We start from the raw sequence: 6,008 nt of genomic DNA, 5'->3' as shown, positions 1-6,008 counted from the left end.
ATTAGAAAAATTTGAGACTCAAAAAAATAAAAAACAAGCAATATAACTTAAAACTTTTATGTCAAAATTTTCAAACTAATTGTTTTTCTCCGAAGATATAATTAGATAAAATTCTTTGCGTTGAATAATGAGATGAGTAATATAGGAAACCTGCATCCTATGAGACTAGTCGGTCTAGTTGAAATGCTAAAAATAGCAGAATAAGCAGTGAGCACGCAGTGAGGGCAGGAACCGCTTCGAAATAGAATTCACAAACTATAAAGCAGCAAATAAGTTCCGCAAAAGTGAGGTAATAAAAGAACAAGGATGGGAAACAACAGTACCATCAAGTCTAGTAAGAGTTAGGTAGGAGATTGGTGAATGGTGTAATCAAAACCCTAATGAACGAGCTAATAGAAGAGACGCAGGCAGTAAAGAAGAAAAAAATTACGATTAATTAATTAATTAATTACGAGCAATTTAATGAACGACATGTTCACCTAGATCGCATGTTAAGTACGAGGCAGCTAGCAGCTTTATCTGGAATCAACCGAACTAACGTCCACACAATTTTGAGAAGAACCAATTCCATCCATATAAAATACAATTAGTGCAAGATCTTAAAGAGGATGATTATGACCGCCGTTTACAGTTTTGTGATATAATGAGTGAGCGAGCAGTGACCGATCCACAGTTTCTCTTTAATATTTGTTTCTCAGATGAATGCACTTTTTTCATAAACGTAACTGTAAATCCTCACAATTACCATTATTGGTCTGATTCAATGATGAGCTGGTGGGATTATTTGTTTACATATCAATTTGACTGGCGAAATGTATTTACCCTTACTTGAAGACGTGATTAAACGTGCCTTAAAAACAGGACGATGCTTCTCCTCATTGTGCCTTACTTGTTTTTTACTCGCCCATATTCATAGTGATCTTGTTACTTTTATTTGATTTCATCAGATCTTTGCGTTGGTAACAGAAACATCAACGTAATACTTGTATTATTTTGATATTCATAGTGGTAGCTTTTAGCTGTAAAAGAAGCATTTGGTCTGAATAGGCTATAAATGATTTTACATAGTGTTTAATTTACTTTGTAAATTTGATATCTACAACCGTACTGGGTCTTCTTCTTTATGTGCCGTCTTCTACCGAAGGTTGGCGACCATCAAACGATAGGTTTCTCTGTTTTGTGCCGCATGTATTATGTTCGCAGCTTCTGGTATTTAAAACCATTCTCTCAAGTTTCTCAGCCAGGATTTCTTCTTTCTGCCCATACCTCTTCCTCTGTCCTGGGTCTGGGATCAATATTACCCGAGTCGTATACTTTCAGTTGAAAAGTTGAAACATGGGTCTTCATACAAACCATGAACGATGCTCGAATAGATTCTAGATATACAAACCTATTAAAACATATATACAAAAATGCCACATTCCATTTTAAAGTCAATGAGTTAAAATAAATAGATGTGTACGTTAAGAAGACACTATATCTCCAAAGTTATTTACCCTGGCGCTGGAAAAGTCTTCAAATCATTACAGTGAGAAACTAGGGGCATAAATATTGACGGCTGCCATTTGACTCATCCGATTTGCCGATGATATCATCCTAATAAGCAAGAATACATTCTTGAAGTGAGAATGTTAAAACATTCATGTCGTAAAAATGTCAAAGACAAAAGTGATGAGTAAGGACGATGAACACATATACATAGACGTCACAAAATTGGACAACGTAGAAAAACATGTATATTTAGGATATACAATTAAAACAGACAAAGAAAATCAGACAGCTGCAATAAGACGAAGAATAAGACAAGTTGGGAAGCATTTGGGAAAATTTAGTATATACTTGGAAATAATAATTCCCTACAAATCTGAAAAGTTTTGTGATGCCTGTATATTATCAGTATCAACCTATAACAAAAAAGTCTGCAAATCAATTTAAGAGTTATGCAAAGAGCAATGGAACATACAATGCTCGGTATTAGTCTTAGAGACAGAAAACAAATGAAGAAATCAATCAAAGAACCAAAATTGCAGATGTGTTAGAACGTATTACAGAATTGAAATGGTAGTGGGTAGGAGATGTAGTTTGGCAAGATCAAACCAGATGGACAGCTAAACTGGCACACTGGCGACCAAGTCAGACAAACCGTAGCGTCGAAAGACCCCAGAAGGGATGGAAGAAGCTTTATGATATCAAAAGTATGCAGAAAATAGGTTGTTTCAAATAGGACAGCATCGAGAAATATGAAAGAGGCCTATGTTCAGGGGTGGACAGAAAGTGGCTGAAGAAGAAAGGTAAGTATACTTCAATGTTTTATGTTTGGTTAAACATCATGTTTCGCTTAAACTTATTATTTGACAACAGCGTGTCACAGCATTTCTCTGATAATATTGTGGATCTTTCAACTATCATACGTGATTTGTACTTTATAAGTTGAAATTTGAAACATCCGGAGAATTTTAGCAATCTCTGTGCATTACATGGCTGCCGAGGACTGACGACCATTTCGACCGCTGACATGTTACGCTAATTATTGTACTAGGCAGTTATATTGAGATGTTTTCTCGCTGTCTTCATCACTACAATATTTGTTTGAATCGCTTCGACATAATTTGCCCCACGCTTCAATGTGTTTCTCTCGCATTGAAATATAGCACTGTTTATGCCTATTGGTTCGAGGTAAGGTATTTAATTTCCCTCCTACCACTCATATCTGAAGGGCTCTTCCCAATCTGCCATCTAAAGACGATTTGTCTTTCCATGCTTTAATGTTGCTTAAAATATTATGGTATTGTCGTTATTACTAATTTTTGCGTTTTGGGCATTCTTGGCTTTGGAATTTATGTCTATTCATCAACTGAATAATTAATTAAATCTAAGAATTGCTTCCATTTAACCACCGAGCCTATGGTTAATATTTATGTTAATGAACATTAAACTACTATTAAATTACTACTATAAGTTATGACCATTAAGAGCATTCATTAATATAATTGAAAACGTTTCATTTTAATGATTATTTCTATTGTTCAGTTATTTTTTTACAGATCTATCAGATTCTTTTTAACGACATAGTATCATTCGCGAATCGAATAATACCTGAGCCTCGAAGAATTATTTAATAAAGAAAATACAAATAACGTTGATATTATTATAAATCCATTCGTCGTTATCTTGAGTACTTGCAAGTCATTTCGCCACATAGATGTGAACATTTGGGCATATCACATGTTTAAAACAAACGATTAAAGCTACGGACAAAGGATATTCTATTAGGAACATGGAATGTACTAAGTTGGTACAGACCTGGAATTGCCACGACAGCGATAAAACAACTAGAAAACTTGATCTATGATGTAGTAGCCATTCAGGAGATGAGATGGACAGGGTCTGGAACAATACACATGGAGAAGTCATTAGTACTGTGGTCTGGACATGAAACTCGACATGAAAGAGGATGTGGCTTTGTAATACATGAAAGACTACAATCAGAGTTATTAGACTTTAAACCAATAAACGAACGAATCTGCATCATGAGATTAAGAGGTAAATGGTCCAATTTAACTATATTTTCAGTGTATGCACCAACCGAAGACGCATTAGAGGACGATAAAAATGAATTCTACGACTCTCTAAATCAACTCTACACAGAAGCTCCTAACCACGATATTAAAATAATACTAGGTGATCTAAACGCAAAGGTAGGCACAGAAGACTACGTAATACCGGTGGCAGGAAGATATAGTTTACATGAAGTTACAAACGATAATGGATCACCTTTGGTCGATTTTGCGACAGGCTGCAACTTAGCCATCAAAAGCACCCAGTTCGCTAGCAAAAAAATCCCCAAGGCAACATGGAGATCAAACGATGGAAGAACAAATAATCAAATAGATCACGTATTTATTGATGGGAGACATTCTAGCAGCATAATAAGTGTAAGAACTATGAGGGGGCCGGACAGCGACACACGCCATTTTCTAGTAAAGGCCACGCTCAGAACAAGAATTTCAACACAAACAACAGATAAACACACAAAGATCGAACGATGAAATGTGGCGAAGCTGAAAGAAAAAAATAATCAAAGACAGTAACAAGTAGAATTAAGAAATAGGTTTTAGGTTTTGGAAATAAATGAAAATGAAAATATAGATCAGCGATGGAACTCTATAAAAACAACTATTATAGAAGCAGCAGAGAAATCTATCGGAAGAACGAAAAAGACAAAAAAGAAAAAATGGTTCGACGACGAATGTGAAAGAACTCTAAAAGAAGCAAACAAAAGATGAATTGATTATCTGTCGAATCCATCAGAAGAAAAACGTATACGATTTCACAGAGAGAGAGCCGCAGCTAGAAGAACAGTTAGACAAAAAAAGAGACAATATATGCAGCAACAAATTGAAAAAGTAGAAGGAGAACACAGACGAAATCAAAATAAAAATTTCTACAGAGAAGTAAGAGAACATAAGAGAGGCTCGTACATAAGCACACCCAACTTCGTAAGGGATAAAAATGGACAAATGCTGGCTGCCGAAAACAAAATAATAGAAATATGGGCTGAATATTTTGAAGAGCTCCTGAATATCCAAAATTTTACTGATGAAAACAATGAAAATGGTGGAAACAACGGAGAACATGAGTATCAAACGGTCGAATTAGAAATACCCCCACCAAGCATGGAAGAAATTACGCATGCCATAAAAACGCTTAAAAACGATAAATCCCCTGGTCTGGACAATATTGATGCCGAGCTAATTAAAACAGGCGGTCATGAACTCATAAGTAAAATTCAATCAATTACTAGAAATGGCCTGGCAACAAAAAATAATGCCGAAAGAATGGTGTGGTAGTATTATTGTACCAATACACAAGAAAGGAAAAAAGGAATCATGCATGAATTACAGAGGAATCTCACTAATCAACACTACATATAAAATATTGGCTTCGATATTATTAAAAAAGATTAGTACCATACGCCGAAGAAATAGTTGGTGACTACCAGTGTGGTTTCAGGCCTGGCAGATCGACTATTGATATATATGAATATTTACAATAAGACAAATGCTTGAAAAGTATTGGGAATATAATCAGGACGTGCATCAGATTTTTATATACTTCAAACAGGCTTATGATTCAATTAATCGTGCAACATTATGGAAGGCAATGATCGAGCTCGGCGTACCCAAGAAACTAGCTGCGTAACACAAATGTGTGTAAGTAACTCTTTTGCACAAGTTAGAATAGGGGGAAAAATATCAAATGCTTTCTGCGTAAATTCCGGACTGAGACAGGAAGATCCGTTGTCCCCATTGTTGTTTAACCTTGCCTTAGAATGTCATGCGAAAAATATATCCAAAAATCAAACCAGACATAACTGCTCGGGGAGCAAAAATCATACTCGACTTTGCCGATGACGTAGACGCAGTAGCACAATCAATATTAGAAATTAAGGATATTTTCTCGAGCTTTGAAGAAGCTGCATTAAACATCGGTCTAAAAATAAATGAAGACAAAACAAAATACATGGTCGTCTCAAAACAAGAACGACGGCGAATAAGGCAAAACATTACTATAAATGATCACAACTTCGAAGTGGTTAAAGAATTTAAATATCTAGGAGCAACAATCACAAATGACAACAAATTAGAGCGAGAAGTTGAACCGAGAATAATGGCAGGAAACATATCTTTCTTTGCAATGCAACATCTAATAAAGTCAAACCTTCTTTCACGAGACAAAAAAATCCGGATATATAAGACCATAATACGACCAGCAGTCGCGTATGGAAGCGAAACATGGACGCGAACAAAAGGAGAAATAAATAAATTGCTGGTGTGGGAACGTAAAATTCTTCGAATGATATATGGCCCTTGCAGAGACAGCGTGACAAACGAATTGAGGGGCAGATACAATAACGAGCTAGAGTCTCTATTCGGAAAAGAAAATCTAGTCAGATATATAAAGGCCCATAGACTCAGATGGGCAGGGCATGTGATACGCAGTAACGA

This window comes from Diabrotica undecimpunctata, chromosome 6 (assembly GCF_040954645.1).
Source record: "Diabrotica undecimpunctata isolate CICGRU chromosome 6, icDiaUnde3, whole genome shotgun sequence".
Taxonomy (NCBI): Eukaryota; Metazoa; Arthropoda; class Insecta; order Coleoptera; family Chrysomelidae; genus Diabrotica; species Diabrotica undecimpunctata.
The sequence above is the reverse complement of the archived record's forward strand: the minus strand, read 5'-3'. Positions refer to the sequence as shown.